The sequence below is a fragment of the Geotrypetes seraphini genome, chromosome 9, assembly GCF_902459505.1.
Source record: "Geotrypetes seraphini chromosome 9, aGeoSer1.1, whole genome shotgun sequence".
Taxonomy (NCBI): Eukaryota; Metazoa; Chordata; class Amphibia; order Gymnophiona; family Dermophiidae; genus Geotrypetes; species Geotrypetes seraphini.
Window position 1 is genome coordinate 48163516 of NC_047092.1, and position 16734 is coordinate 48180249.

General features: G+C 40.3%; 1 long non-coding RNA gene across 1 annotated transcript in view; it reads right to left on the minus strand.

Annotated features, from left to right (window-relative positions):
- Positions 1 to 2244: 2244 nt before the first annotated feature.
- LOC117366378 overlaps positions 2245 to 16734 on the minus strand; it is a 244084-nt gene continuing 229594 nt past the window's right edge. Inside the window, exon 3 of the long non-coding RNA XR_004540574.1 lies at positions 2245 to 2434. This is a non-coding gene — a long non-coding RNA (uncharacterized LOC117366378). The remainder of the gene's footprint in view (positions 2435 to 16734) is intronic.

Sequence of the window (16734 nt, forward strand, 5' to 3'; positions counted from 1 at the left end):
GGATAGCCCAATTAATCCTCGAGGCTCCCACCTACCTCAGTTTTAGAAAACTACTCAAAACATACCTCTTCCAAGGCCAGGACACTTAATTGCCCCCTCCTCAAAGAACCTAAACCTCCTCCCTCCCCCTTTATTAGCCCCCACCCCCACCCCCCTTGATCCACTCTATCCTGCTCCCCAATTCCATCTACTTCGTTGCCTGCAACTCTGTTCAATTAATACTTAACTGTATGTAACTATGTTTAATTAATGTGAACCGCCTAGAACTCACTGGGTATGGCGGTATACAAAAATAAAATTATTATTATTATTATTATCATTGGACATTATCATAATCTATATTGAAAGTGTTTATCTTTTTACATACTATGTTTTCATCATATCTGGGTCATTAGTGGCTTTTATTTGATTATGGCACCTTTTTTACTAGAAAAAAAAATGCATTGGTCACATGTATCTACAGCAGGAAAAACAGATTCCAGCTCTGGAAAGCCACAAACAGGTCATTAGTTCTTAGATCGACGTTGTGCGTGATTATACGTAACGCGGATGTGGGATGGCGCTCGGTTATGTGGGATCAGGAGTTCGCCAGCATGGTGCGGAAGACTGGCTGGCAGATGGAAGAGGCATCTCCTTGAAGCGGCACTGCCTGCAGCTGTAAGTGCTTGTTGATCGGGGCGGCACTCAGTTTGCGAGACAATAGTTTGCTGAGTGTTTTGCTCGTCTTGCACAACTACCTACATATACAACACACGCCGGTGTCGCACAGCGGGGGCTTGCGGAAAGGATCACTACCGGACCTGGGAGCGGAGAGATGAGGTCGGCAAAATCTGAGTGGAGGTTGTACTGACCAGTGCACTGGGTGTCGACCTGGAAACTGAAAGACGTTTCTTTTCATCGGAGATGTGGTTGGTGTACATCGGATGATAACAGCGGCTGATCGGATTAACGGCTGAAGTGCTTGGGACAGAGATTTGTTGGTCTGACTTAAGTGATGCTGCTCCCTTTTGTCTCTTATATCATCATGTTTATTATATCCTAATTTTACTCTTTTTATTTATTTGTTTTATATCTTTATTTTTAAATTATTTCTCAGAATTCCATTGCTCAACGTTTTTCCACTCACATTCCTTTCTTATTCACTTTTTCACATTTATTATGTCCATATATGTTCTTTTAAAAAAAAAAAAAAAAATTTCCTTATTTAGATTTAATCCAAACAAATTTAATTTAATTTATTTAGTTTATCTATTTAATTATTACTGAAATGTATACTTTACTTTAAAAGAATTATGGCCTTAGAGAGATCAGTGTACTCTTGTTAGGATGTTTCATATCTTGTTTACTATTTCTGTCTTTATTTTTACTCTTACTGCTCAATAACTGTCTTCTAGGTACTTTAGTTAGATTGTGAGCCTTCGGGACAGTAAGGGAATTCCAAGTACCTATTCTTTATTTATCTTATTTTACTGTATTCTTTAATATATATTTCTCTGTAAACCGCTTTGAACCTAACGGATTTAGCGGTATATAAGAAATAAATTACTTACTTACAAGCAAACAGTGCATGCTGGAGTAACCTCTAAATATTGAAATTTGACACAGGAGTAAGACATAACAAGTGGACAAAAATAAGCCCTGTAGAGACAAGATTTGACAAGGTTAATTTTTTTTGCATACTAGCATGGACCATCCTAATATTATGGGTAAACTGCTGTAATTGAAAAGTGGTCTTTCATAATCCTTTTAGTCTATACAAAATCTGAGGTGAATGAAGGATATACAGTACAAAATGTGTATATGAAGCTGAGGGAATGAGAGCAATAAGTGAGGCTGCAAGGTGAGAATTATCTGTGAACACATATATTTGAGAGGATATATTTATTTAAGTCACTTTTCTATACTATCCTCCCCAAAGAGTTCACAACAGGTTACAGATTAATATACAGTTCAATACATAATATACAGGGTTTTTTTTTGTTTTTAGTACAAGTTTTTATCCTAACTCAACATATACTTAGGATCTAATACCAATATACATAATATACAGTTTACAGGTTGCAATTTGCCATAGTTACACTGCAAGGTTCTTCAATTCAAGTTTTTATCCTAACTTGACACATACAGAGGATCTTCTATTAATATACATTTCTTTGTAATCTATCGGTCGTGGGAGTGAACAGGTATGTTTTTATTGCTTTCCTAATGTTGAGGAGTCCTTCAAGGGATCTGATCTGAGAGGGCAGTTGATTTCAGTGGCTCGGTATGAAGTGGGAGTAGGAACGTCATTTGGCAGTTTGCAGTTGAAGGGCACAACCAGGAGGCATATTTCATCCTGAGAGCAGAGGGGCCTGTTCAGCACATACAGAGGAAGTTTGGTTGTCATGTAGCCCGGCGCCATGTCATGCAAGGATTTGAACGCTAACATCAGGCCCTTAAAGACACAGAAAAGGAGAGCAACGTTGCATGACTGGGGCTGTTTATATTACAGACATCCATGAGAATACCACAACCTTGGAGAAAACTGTAAGGTAGGTTTGGAATTTCTGTTTTTCAAGAATAGTCTAGGAGAGCCAGAGGCTTATAAGTGAGTGTGAACATTTTTTTTATATATATATGTGATGATGTAAGTGTATGCAAAGAAAACCCAGTAGGGGAGCAATTTAAGACTTTACACCATGTGATGTGTCAGTGCAAGAAAAAAAAAAAGCATGCAGCACTTAATTTCTCTTTGCATACATTAATTCAAATGATAGTTAAATTCTAATCTGTGCTGTTTTTGTATGGTTTCATTTGTAAAAGGAGAAGTAACACAGTTCTACACATATCAAAGTTTAATTTTATGCTAAAATATTTATACAAGTTTGGGATAGAGATATGCTCAAACCTGCAGAACATGAATTAACCCTATAGTATCTTTATATGTACATTTAAAATGATGACATGGATTAGAACTTAACTTAGGGAAATTCAGTGGCGTGCCAAGGGGGGGCCGGGGGGGGGAGGTCCGCCGCGGGTGCAGCCTTAGGGGGGGTGCACAGCCAGCTAGGTCCAGAAAATGGTCGATCGCCAAGGCAAAGTGAGTTGATCACGGAGCCCATCCCAATCACTGCCTGACTGGGTGGAACTTCCTCTCCGACGGCAGAATTGATGTCGGGGAGAGGAATGCTGGTCGGCCCGACACAGGGAAGCAGAGAGAGCTTGGGGCAGCCGCAGCGGCGGCTTTGGGGTCTGTTCCCCGATGGTGGCAACAGTGGCTTGGTGGAGGGCAGGGAGAAAGAAAGAAAGGGGGCAGGCAGGGAGACAGAAGGGAAACAGAAAAAAAGAAAGGGGGCATGAAGAGAGAAAAAAGAAAGGGAAGCAGGGAGAAAGAAAGGGTAGGAAGAAAAAGTTGGGGGAGGGAATGAGGTTTGGAGGAGAGGAAGCATACAGGCTGAAAGAAGGGAAGAAAGATTGGATGCACAGTCAGAAGAAGAAAGTGCAACTAGAGACTCATGAAATCACCAGACAAGGTAGGAAAAATGATTTTATTTTCAATTTAGTGATCAAAATGTGTCTGAATTTATATCTGCTGTCTATATTTTGCACTAAGGCCCCCTTTTGCTAAAACACAATAACGTTTTTTAAGCGCAGGGAGCCTATGAGCGTCGAGAGCAGCCCAGGGCATTCAGCGCAGCCCCCTGCGCTAAAAACTGCTATTGTGGTTTAGTAAAAAGGGAGGGGGTATATTTGTCTATTTTTGTATGGTTGTTACTGAGGTGACAGTGCATAGAGTCATCTGCCTTGACCTCTTTGAAAAAACCCCAGAATAGGAATGATAATTAACATTTTCTCAGCGTACAGTGTGCTTTGTGTTTTTTATAAATTTTATTGTTGGTAGATCATTTTGACTTGGTCATTTTAAAAGTAGCTCGCAAGCCCAAAAAGTGTGGATACCCCTGAGCTAGAGCGTTGAAGCTGCGTGTGGCTGCCGTAAAGGTCATCTCTGACACAACCGGAAGTTGCATCAGAGACGACCTTTACGGTAGCCATATGCAACTACAACGCTCCGGCTGCTGTTAGAAGGCAGTTTAGACATCGCCAGCCACAGGGCAGGGAGGTTTGTCAGACCGGGCCTGTTGTCCAGGGGGTAGGGGGGGGCATTGCAGATCTTGTTGTCAAAATTGGAAAGGGTTAGGGTTAGGGAAGGGAGGAAGGGAGAAAGATGGGCATGTGGTGGATGGAGAGATTGAAAGAAGGGGGCAGATGATGGAAGTGGGTAGAAAGGGGAGGGAGAAGAGGTCAGATGATGGAAGTGGGGAGAAGGGAGAGAAAATGCTGAATGGAAGTGGAGAAAGAGAACACATACTGGATGGAAGGAGGGATAAAGAAAAAGGACATATGTTGGATGGGGGAAGAAGACAGAGTTAGTGAGATAGTGGAGGGGGAAGGAAAGGGTTGGCATGCTGTGGGTAGATAGAGAAAAGAGGGAAACTGAGGACTGCATAGTAAGAAAGAATGTAATTTAAACGGAGGCAGAAAATAAAGAAGGAAGACGAGAGAAGGAAAGGGAAGAGAAAGAGATGCCAGAGAATGGGGGAAGGAGACAGAGATATCAGATCTGAGCAGAGGAAATGAGAAGAAAGGGATGCTAAAAACCACAGGGGGGAGGGAAAGAGAGATGAAAGGAGAAAGATGCCAGACCATGAGGGAACAGAGGGAAAATGATGGATGCCAGACCAAAGGGGGGGGGGGTCTAGAGGAGAGATGGAAGGGGGAGGCATACTGTTTCTGGAAGGGACATAGAAGGAGAGAAGATGCCATATAGGGAGGGGCAGAGAGATGGCAGACAGTGGATGGAAGGAAGAAGTAACAAGAAGATGAGGAAAGCAGAAATAGAGAAGACAAAGGTAGAACAAAAAATTTCTATTTATTTATTGCTTTAGGAGACATATGTCACTGTTTCTGTGGTGTTGCATTTTATGCAGAGTCCAGCTTCTTGCTGTTTCAATTTAACCTTTGTCTATGTATTTCTATTTTATCCCCCCTTTTACAAAACTGTGGAGCATTTTTTAGCGCCAGCTGTGGTGGTAGCAGCTCTGATGCTCAGAATTCTATGAGCGTCAGAGCTGTTACCACCGTGGCTAAAATCCACACTATAGTTTTGTAAAAGGGTTAGTTTGTGATGACATATTCCATACTAGGCGAAGGCGTTTTCTGTGTTCTGTGTGTTTGAAAGACATGGTTTTCTGTTAGGATTGACGGTATAAGATTGATCTGTACTGGTCTGGCTTGTTTAGTTTTACAATGGGTGTATTGATGTACTGCTCACTGCAATATGTAAGATGTTGCCTTTTCCTAGGTACTCATGTGTAACGTGTGGCCTGTTACTAAAAATCATGTTTTTTGTACAGATAGGGGGGGTGCCAAAAAATGATGGCACATATGATAGGTACGCCACTGGGGTGTCACATATGATAGGTACGCCACTGGGGAAATGGTGATGGAATTCAAAAAAGCAGGGGATAAACACAGATGATTGCTAATTAGAATATAAATGGTGCTACAATACATGAGCTTCTGTAAAGGTGTTACAATACAGAGTTTGCATTTCCTGGGATGGTTTCAATACAGACATTATTAAACAATAACCAATACATTATTAAACCTTAATCAATACTTATGCTTTTGTAAAGGTGTTACAATACAGTTAGTGTTTTCTGAGTTGGTTTACAATACAGCCCTCTTAACCCATAGTGTGGCATAGTGGTTAAAGCTATAGCCTTAGTACTCTGGGGTTGGGGTTCAAATCCACCCTGCTCATTGTGACTATGGGCAAGTCACGCAATCCCCCCATTGCTCCAGGTACATTAGATAGATTATGAGCTCTTCTGGGAGGATGGTATAGAAAATTAAATAAATAAAATCATTTTTCTTATTTCCGCCTATAATATATAATCAATCTACTTGCTTATACTTGTACATGCCTATCCTTATACAGGTCTGCTATAATGGAAGAATTAATGAATTTTGTGGAGTGGTTGAACCAAATTGATACAAAAATAAAATTCACTGCAACCATTCATCAGCATGAAATTGCATTTTTAGATATAAAAATCATGAAGTCTCATGGGAAATTATTAACCACCATTCACCGTAAAGCAACCGATAGAAATAGGTTCTTGCGATTCCATAGCTTTCATCCAAGTTGATTGAGAAGAAGTTTACCCATTAGCCAATTCCTTTGGCTGAGACGGATTTGCAACTCTGTGGATGAGTTTAGGATTCAAGCTTAAGATATGAAAGACACTTCTATCAATGAGGATACCCTCGTGATGTTGTTCAGAAAGCCTACAAATGAGCAAAATATTCTCAGAGAGAGTTGTTGTTGCACTTCGCCTCAAATGAGAGTACTAACATGGAAACAGTAGCATTCGTTCAGCAATATTCTGCCCATGTCCATGAAATTACCCAGATTGTGTTGAAACATTGGCATATTGTAAAGCATACCAATCCTCAATAAGTGATAACCCGATATGTTCTTATCGGCAAGGGAAAAGTATAGAGGAAAGTGTAAATCATAGTATACTGAGGGATGTAATACTCCGTACTCAAGGTTGCCATCTACCTTGTGTTCAGTGCCAATGGTGTTCTTACACATTGGCAGGGGATGCTTGGACTCATCTAACTACTGGCAAAGTATATCTAGCCAAACATCAGACCACTTGTAATTCTGACCACGCTATTTACCTTATTCAATGCCCCTGTCCTAAACTGTACATAAGCTGCACGACTTGAGCAATCAAAGTGAGATTAACAACATAAATCTAGGGTTCATACTCAGAATGAAGTCTCTCCATTAGTTAGTCACTGGAAAGTATGTGGCCATAAATTATCTGATTTGCAGTGGAGATTTTCTAGATGCCTTCATTGTAGGAGGGGGGGAGGGAGGAAATACTGAGCACCTGCTGAACCTTAGAGAGCTAAGATGTATGTTTGAGCTTCAAACTATGGCTCTAAACAGCTTGAATGAAACCTCTGATTGGATGGCACAGGTTGACAGTTGAGTCTGTTTCAGCCTGTGAGTAGAACTAGGTTCCCTTTAAATGATCTGTTTGAGCAGGTTGCTAGGTGCTACAGCACCATAATGATGTCATGAGAGGGAGGATCTATTTTAGCACTGCCAAAGAATGCCGCGGCTATCTTTTGATCGCCAGCGGCTGATTTGAACAGACAAAGTTTAACTTTAACTTAAGGTAAGCCAGTTTTATGAGAATTGGACTTCCTAGAATGTGTTATAACTTATTTAAGTGAATGAAGTTATTTAAATGAGCCTATTTAATGGTATTTATTCAAATGAACTAATTTTTATATTTTGATTTTTTTTATAGTTCCCCCGATCTTGATAAAGATATGCGAAACGCGTCGGGAAGGGGAATATTCAGCTATAAAGCTAAGTTATGAATTTATGCATTATAAAATTAAGAAATAAATAATTTAATTGAAAACAATAAGTTATAAAAAAGAATCAGTAATGCTGCATTAAGAATAACACTACCAGGAGCTTACCGACTCAGATGGAGGTCTGAACTCCCTTATAGTCTTCAGCATTACATGTTCAAATATTTAAAAAAAGAAGGTGAATGAATGATAAATTCAGCGCCACTGTGAACAGTTTTATAGATATAACATTCCCATCCCAGTTTTCTGATGAAGTTCCCTAGTGGTTGGAGGAAGATATTGAAAAGTATGGGTGACATAGCTGATCCCTGTGGAACGCTTTCATCTGTTTCTTTCCAGTTGATTGTATTACCATGCCATTCTACTCTTGTTAGTCTATTTGTAAGAAAGGATTCAATCCATGCTATGGCATTTCCTTTGAAGCCCAAAGTCATGCATCTTGATTTTAGCAGTGCGTGTTGGACCTCCTGCTGAGAGGTCCAGGAATCCTAGTTGCACATCTTCTCCTTTTGCATGGTATTTCAGGGCTGAGTCCTGTACTGCTACTAGTATGGTTTCCATGCTCAGGTGTCATCTGAAACCTGATTGGGCCTGGTCAAGCTTTGACGTACTTTCTAGAAAGTCTGATATTTGTTACCAGGCTATTTTATCTGTTAGTTTAGATATCCATGGTTGATTGGCTACTGATCTGTAGTTGGAGAGATCTTCATGGTCTTTTAATTTATTTTTCAGAACTGGTTTGGTGTCTAAAAGTTTCCATTTAAATGGAACTTGTCCCGATTGTAGTGATTTGTTAATGATGTCCATGAAGTATGAGAGTCCCGGGCCTTCGATTTCTCTTATCGGGTACATATCGGGCATGTGTTGAGGGATGGTGGGCTCAGTTTTACTCTTCTTAGTAATTTCTTCACCTGTATCTCTGTGATGGGTTCATAATCTTCCATTATGTCATCTGATACACTAGTATGTTTGTCCACTAGTATGTTGTTATTTAGGCTGTTGTCTTTCTGAAGCTTCCTTATTTTTTCTGTGAAGAAGTTGCTCAATTCTTTGCTGGTTAGGGAGCTATTATTTGTTATTTATTTCAGTTTTATCCCCATTAATCCATGTACTACCTAAGAGTTTTTGTGGAGTTTCTAGCTTTGAGGATCTTATTTTATTGATGTACATTCTGGTGATTCTAGTCCAGGTTTTCTTAGCTTCTTCATCTTTGTCTGATCCCCTCCATTTTCTTTCAAGTTTTCATTTCTCTCTTTTTAGTTTCATGATTTCTTCTGAGGGGGTAAACCTATCTTTTCTTTTTGTTGGTTTTTTTTGTAGTTTTAAAAGGGCTACTTCCTCTAGGCTATGGTCCAGTGCCTCATCCCAGTGTCTCACCTGTTCTGTGAGGTCTGTGATCTCAGTTATTTTGGTTTCCTTGAGGTGTGTTTCGAGTCTGTTCTTGAATTTGGTGATGTCTATGAATCCTCTCCCCATTCTTGGTCTCATTTCATTGGTATTTAATTGTTTTCTATTTTCTGGTTGTCTTATTCTGAAGCTGGTTGTCTTATTCTGTGGTGGTCTGTCCATGGCACTTTCCTAGTAGAGGATTTTCAGTCTCCTGTATCCTCCTCTCTGCTGAACAGTACATCTAAAGTGTGCCCTTTAGTGTGTGTTTGTTCTTTCACTGTTTGGTGTAGTCCTAGTTCCTCCAGTTGTTGGACTACCTGTTGGGCTTTTTGGCATGTTAGTTCATCTACATGTAGATTGAAGTCTCCACATATCCAGAATGAGGATAATTTTAGGTTAGGTTCTGTGATGAGGTTCGCAATGTTTTGCCACTCTTCTGTGTCTGTGTATAATACCATTTTGCCCATTGTGTTTGAGTCTCCTATTCAAAGTAGACATTCTGCTCCTGGGTGATTTTCATTTGCTGGAAACCTAGGTTGGATTTGTGCTACCCCTCTCCTCTCTTAACTTTTCTGTATTGGAGCATGATGTGATAGTCTGGTAGGCATGCCTCACTTATTATGACCCCACTGTTTTCTGTGAGCCAGGATTCTGTTATCGTTAGGAATTAATCACAAAAACGCTAACTCTGTTCCAAAACCTACACACATGAAGGCCGATTATGACTTAGGTGCTAACAGGATATATTCTGCTGTACTATCCAATTAAGGGACCCTTTTACTAAAGCTGCAACAAAAGTGGACTTAGAGTACTCTTACTGTAGGTCTTTGCTATACACCAAGGCCACTTTTTCTTTGGCTAGAAATAGGCCAATGTTCCTAATTAATGGAATGCGCTAATTTTGCCATTAAGAAAAATTACTGCTTGAACCCCTACTGCCATCTATTTTGTAGGCGGTAAGGGCCCCCACATTAACCGCACACTAATCAATTAGCATACAGCAATGCCTCCTATGCTAACTGATTAATGCTGTCATGTCCACTCTCCATCCCTTAACATGTCCCCTTCTCTGAAAATTAAAAACAGTTTTTAGTACACTGTGTGTGCACACAAATTGGGCATTTTACTGCAGGACACCAGCATTCCATTATAAGCCTTTTTAATGTACAGTAAGACCCTGATTCAGAGCGCAATTGTTGATCATCCACCAAGTGCCATTTATAGGATTGCATCTAACGGCACCTATAGCAGTCTCAAATGCCGGTAGGCATTGAAACCTGAGGTGCTCTCCATTTATGCCAGGGTTTTCTTGGCCTAAATGAGTGTGCCTCAGTCAAACCATGCCCAAAATTTGCCCCCTAACCATGTCTACATTCTGGTAGGTGCCTTGGAGTAGATGCCTATCTTGAAGTGGTAGGCACCAACCAAGTTAAGCACCTACCAGCTAATTAATTGCAATTTAATCATTTTTCATGGTACTTTTCAATTAACAAAAACAAATTAGAACCAAGAGAGGATGTCAAATAAATATATATCACAAAAAACAACCTCACAAAATTCAGGATGACGAAAATAAGTATGGCTCACAAGAAAGAAAAGACCTCAGTGTCTAATAGGGGCTGTAAACACAGCACACCCACATAGACAGACTAGTCACAAATATCACTTGTAACTAGTAGACACATCCTCGGTCAAAAACTCCCACCAATTAAGTTAGGCTAGATGCACTGATCTAGGCATCTAACTTCAAGCGCTGTTTATAGAATTGGGGCTTAAGTGTGCTTTAGTGCTTAAACGCAGCTTAGTAAAGCACCCTTTAGTGCTGCTGAATATCTACTGTTAACCACAGACAAGCAATTTAAACAGCCAGGATCCATTTCTGGTCATTTAAATTGCTTTGATATCAATCCCATAATTTCTACATTTTTCTGCGCTGTCAGTAAGGTATCACTATGCCTTCATGTGAAATTGCAATGGGGATAACGCACCAACAGACAGCTTAAAATGTCTGCTGTTAGCATCATAAAAGAGTATTTGCCCTGTTCGGTAAAGATTCTTTTCACAGACATAACATTAAAAAAATGTCTTCCCATAAGATCCTAGTTAATGTTGTATGAAACAAGATACTTCCAATATATTTTTATCACAGCCTCTGTCTAGTTGATATAAATGGACATTCGGGTTGCAACTTATTTCAGTATGAAAAAAACAAAAACAAATAGGAAGTCAAAACCGGGAACTCTAAGGAACAATATAATTTAATGTGAAAAATGTTGGATTTCAGCCCTGGTGTGTATCCCAAATGGCAATATATTGGACGCACTATTTATTCCAGAGCCCTAGACATTGTTTAAATAACTAGAGACAGTTATGCTGAATAATTTAGAGGAATCTAAGGTTTAAATGAACAACAGCATTCCTCTCTCTGATCTAGTCTCTTTTTTAAGTTTATTTGGTACAAAAATAAAATAAATTAAAAATGGGGTTGCCTATTGAAAAAAAGATATCCTTTATGCTTGTCTGACTTTTCACCTGTCTGTATACACTTGTTAGTACAGGCATAGCTACACACACATACACACACACACACACACACACACACATAATGGGGAAGGGGGGGAAAAGTGAGAAGTTCAAGGTTTCAAGGTTTATTAATTATTTGATGAATCGCTATATCTTTATACAAAGCGATGTACATAGTAAAAAAATACAATTAAGTTAAAACACATACAGTATATATAAACAATAGAAATCCAACATGACCAACAGCAATTGGGAGGGAAGGGGGGTTAAAGTTACATCTATTATATTGGGAAATACATTTAAAGGAAAAAACATTAGGGAATAAGGGAATTTTAAAAGCAGAATTAAAAAATAAAATAAATTTTAGATATTAAAAGCCTGTTTAAAAAGAAATGTTTTTAGGGATTTCTTAAGTTGCAGTGAATGTGGGAAGTCCAGCCCCACAATATGAACAAGACTACTGGAAATGGCAGTGACTCAAGCCACCATTAAAAAAAAGACATTCAGGACTGGCTAAAGAAATAGCGAAAATGGAAATCCTCATGATTTGAAGATGGAGATCAGCACTAGCTGGACCAATGACTATGGGCTCCTTTTATCAAGCTGCACTAGTGGTTTATAGCGTGTAATAGCGTGCATTAAACCGCCGGCCGTGCTAAGCCGCTACTGCCTCCTCTTGAGCAGGCGGTAGTTTTTGGCCAGCGCGGGGTTTAGCGCGTGATGAAAAGTCACGTTAACTGGGCGTCTTGACCTGAACAGAGAATCTGACCCTAAAGACAGAATGTGGCAGCAATAATTATTCAAAACTTTAAAAATTAACAACAAAATCTTGAACATTATTTGTTGTTTTTTTTAGGATCCAATGTAGTGACATCAACACTGAGGTAATATGGAGAAAGTAGAAGCAAGATTGGTATTATTATTATTATTATTATACAGACTAACTCCCCCTTTTTTAGCACCAGCCGTGGCAGTAACAGCTCTGACACTGATAGGAATTCTTTGAGCGTCGGAGCTGTTACCGCTGTGGCCAGTGCTAAAACCCACACTATGGTTTTGTAAAAAGGGAAGGGGTGTAAGCCTTCAGTAAAGGTGTACATGCAAAAATTGTTTAGTTTTCTGTGTCATTTGTAACTTTTTAATTATTTTTGTTTTTATGAATATTAATTTGGTTTCCTATTTTGGGGTCATAGGTTGGAAAACAGGCTATAGGACAGCAAGGGTTAAACCATCACAATGTTGAAATGTTCTATTTTTCTATCCTAAAATTATAAACAGTTCTACTGGAATCCAACCAAGTTAATTGTGTCAGGGGCATCTGAGTAAGAAGAAACTTGAGTTGCTTTTGACTCATCCTTCACTATGCAATGAATCAACATGTCTATATAGACTAGAAATAGTAACAACTGACATGTTTCTTCAAATGTATTTAGCATACATTTGCATGTTGTCACTGACATATTTTTACTTCTTACTGGCACTTTTATTTTCCTAGATGCAAAAATATAGTATATATATTAAAAAAAAAACACCTCTATTATGTTTCCTAAGATATATGCAGAACAGAACATTTCATCCTGAAACTGTCATTACTTCTATAGATGTCATTGGTTTTTAGAAAAATGAACAGGTACAGCACTGCTTCCCATGCAGTTCACAATTTGTGTTCCATGGAGGACAATTTCACTATCTAGGATGAGAGATGGAATATGTATAAATACCCTGCTGTGGTTGCATATAACTTACATACCACTGCTACTACTTATCATTCCAATAGTGCTGCCAGACGTATGCAGCGCTATACATTAATCATGTAAGAGTTAGTCCCTGCTTGATAGAACTTACAAGCTAATCTAAACAGACAAACCAGCCAAATAGGGGTTAAGGGATTTTGCAGAGGGAATGATAAAACGGACGTTAGATAGCACATTACAAGTGAGTAAGAGACAGGAGTTAAAAGCAGCCTCGAAAAAGTGTGTGTTTTTTTAAAGTCTAGATTGGATCTTTGCCAGAAACGGAGCTTGATGTTCTGACTCAGGCAGTTTGTTCCAGGCATATGATACAATAAGAAAGAAGCGATGGAGTCTGGAGTTGGTAGTAGAGGAGAAAGGGTACAGATAAGAGACACTTACCCTATGAACGGAGTTCATGGGGAGGAATATAGGGAGAGATACTGAAGAGCTGCAGAATGAATGCACTTGTAAGTCAATAAGAGGAGTTTGAACTGTATGCGGAAATGGATAGGGAACCAATGAAGTGACTTAAGGAGAGGGGTAATGTGAGCATAATGACATTGGTGGAATATGTCATACGGCAGAATTTTGAATGGATTGAAGGGTAGAGAGATGGTTTAGTGGAAGACCTGTAAGAAGTAAGTTGCAGTAATCTAGACGAGATATGATAAAAGTATGGATAAGGGTTTTGGTAGTGTACTCAGAAAGATAAGGTCAGATTTTGTTGATATTATAGAGTAAGGAACGACAGGCTTGAGCGGTCTATTGGATTTGTGCATAGAAAGAGAGAGAGGAGTCAAAGATGACCCCCGAGATTGCAAGCTGATGAGAAAGGGAGGATCAGTGTGTTATTCACTGAAACAAAACTGAAGGAAGAGGAGAGGTGGGTTTAGGAGGAAAGATAAGAACTAGAGAATGACATGGTGGTTGTTACCCGCGGCTAAAAAAGGTCACCACGAGATCGGGGACAAAGCCATTCACTGCCCTGTGGAGCAGTGAATGGTTAGACAGGGCGGTGAACAAGCGTGAGCGCGCGGTGAATGAGCGTTCGATCCGGCAGCCCACTCTCTCCCACTGGCCGGCTGGCCATGCATCTCCCTCCCTCCTTTTCCCTTACCTTTTCTTGTTGAAACTGGTGATTTCCATAAGGCTATGAGCTGTATTACAGCCGGAGCCTTGAAGTTGCGTTGCTTTGCCTGCTGGAAAAGTTTCCTCTGATGCAACTTCCTGTTTCCGGTTGCATCGGAGGAGACTTTTCTAGCAGGCAACCCGACACGACTTCAAGGCTCCGGCTGTAATACCGCTCATAGCCTTATGGCAATCGCCAGTTTCAACAAGAAAAGGTAAGGGAAAAGGAGGGAGGGAGTGAAATGCACGGCTGGCCGGCGGGAGGGAGCTTCTGGACCGCATGAAGGGTGCTGGGGGTGGGGGGATGGAGAGGAGAAGACGCTGAAGACGGGGAAGGGGACGGGGCGGTGAAGGGGACGGCAGAGACGGGGACGGGGTGGTGAAGGGGACGGTGGGGACGGGGCGGTGAAAAGGATGGTGTTCCAGGGACGGGGCAGTGACAGGGACAGAATTTTTCCCCGTGTCATTCTCTAATGAGAACCTCAGTTTTGGCCACATTCAGTTTTAAATGGTGGCGAGACATCAGGCAGGCTAGGGGATGGATTCCTGTAGAAATTTCTAGAGTAGACAGATAGGGGGGAATCATCAGCATAAAAGTGATACTGAAAACCATAGAAGGAGAATTAATATAGAGGGTGTTCTGCCCTCATATTCATGAGAGCACATTGCTTAAAATATGTAAACAATGTGCATTGCTGTGAGCTTAGTAAACTTAGTAAGCTGATATATGTATAGATAAGTAAGCAGTGTGCACTACTGTGGACTCAGTAAGTTGGAGCCCCCCTGCTCCCAGTGTGCTTTGCTGTGGGCTGGTGCCCCCCTCCCCCCTTCTTTTACCTAGACTGGGAGAGGGCGCCATCTTAGTGGCACTTGCTGTGGAGAAAAGTATAGAGAGGGCATTGTTCCCAATCTGTTTTATATACTTAGATTTGCTAGCCTTCTAATTTTGCGTTTTTCCAGTCTCTTAGTTGTGAGTCTGATAGTTGAGTTCAGCTTAGTGAAAGAAACTATAAGATAATATTGCAACTTCACAGAAAGGGTCTGTGAAAATACATTCCCAGCATGTTCTGATCTCAGGAGATCTCAGGAGTGTGACTTCTGTGAGAGAGAAATCCTTGAGATCATCTAACTATAAGGTGTGTGTTTTTTTTTAATTTCTTTGTTTTAAGTTTTATTAAAGAAATCCACTTAAGAAATCACAGAGTCCAGCCTGGTAATATTTAGGCTACAAGTTCAAAGTGTTTAGGCTGATTGAGAATCACTCAGAGCCAGCGACCGATCTTTAATGGATGGAAAAAAGAAGAGGTACCAAGAAAAAAGCCCTGAGGTATAGGATCCACCAGAACATACAGTACACAAAAAGTATGATAAGATAAGAAGAAAACCAAGAAATAACAGAGCCCTGAGTTCCAAGTGAGGCAGAGTATCAACGAACAGGTGATGATCAACAGTGTCAAAAGCAGCAGATAAATTGAGAAGGATGAGGATAGAATAGAGGCAATAGGAGCTGGTCGAGAACAGGTCATTTGAGACTTTAAGAAGGAGAGTTTCTGTAGAATGTAGAGGGCAAAAGCCTGATTGAACTGGGTCAAGAATAGCTTGAGATGAAAGAAAATCAAGACAACAGCAGTGAACAGCAGTATCTTGGATAAGAAAAGGAGAAGGGAGATGGGGTGATAATTGGAAGGGCAGGTAGGGTCCAATGAAGGTTTTTGGGGAGTGGTGTAACTACAACATGTTTGAATGTATCAGCAACAGCTGCAGTGGGAAGTGAAAGATTGAGAATATAACAGATAAAAGGGATTATAAGAGAGATAGCGCTGAGTATACAGGTGGGAATCAGATCAGAGGAACAGGTAGTGAATATGGAGGAGGAAAGAAAATGTGCAATTTCCACTTTAGTGAATTCAGAAAAGGAAGAAAAAGCGGCAGAAGTTGAAGGAAGGTTGACAGAATGGACTGGAGGAAGGAGAGGTGGAGGTGAAGGTGAGCTGGTTGAGAACTCATGGTTAATCTTGGGAGCCTTGTCATGGAAGTACTCAGCCATAGTCTGGGGAGAAAGTGAATGGGGGGACTGGGACGGGTTGGAGGCGACGTTATTCTGAGTAGAGAATTCAGTGTGGGAAAGAGATGGCAAGGGTTGGAGCCAAGAGAGCTAATCAAATGGGTGTAATAGTCTTGTATGACAAGTGGAAGAAAATACTGGAAGGAGGTCAGTAGGAATTTGAAATGCAGGAAGTCAGCATGAGTACAGGATTTGAGCCAAAGACATTCTGCAGATTGGGAACAGGAATGTAAGTAGCAAATTTTGGATCTAGTTTTCATTTACTGTATATACTCAACTATAAGCTGAGATTTTGGGGCCCCACAAAAAAGCAAAAAAATTGGAATCTTGGCTTATAGCTGAGTCAGCACATGTCCTGGTATTTTTACTTACTGACAAGCCTGGACGCTAATGTTGAGACTAACACTGACACAGAAACAACTGCAAGAAGGCCGATTGGAGCCTTGAGTATCTGCA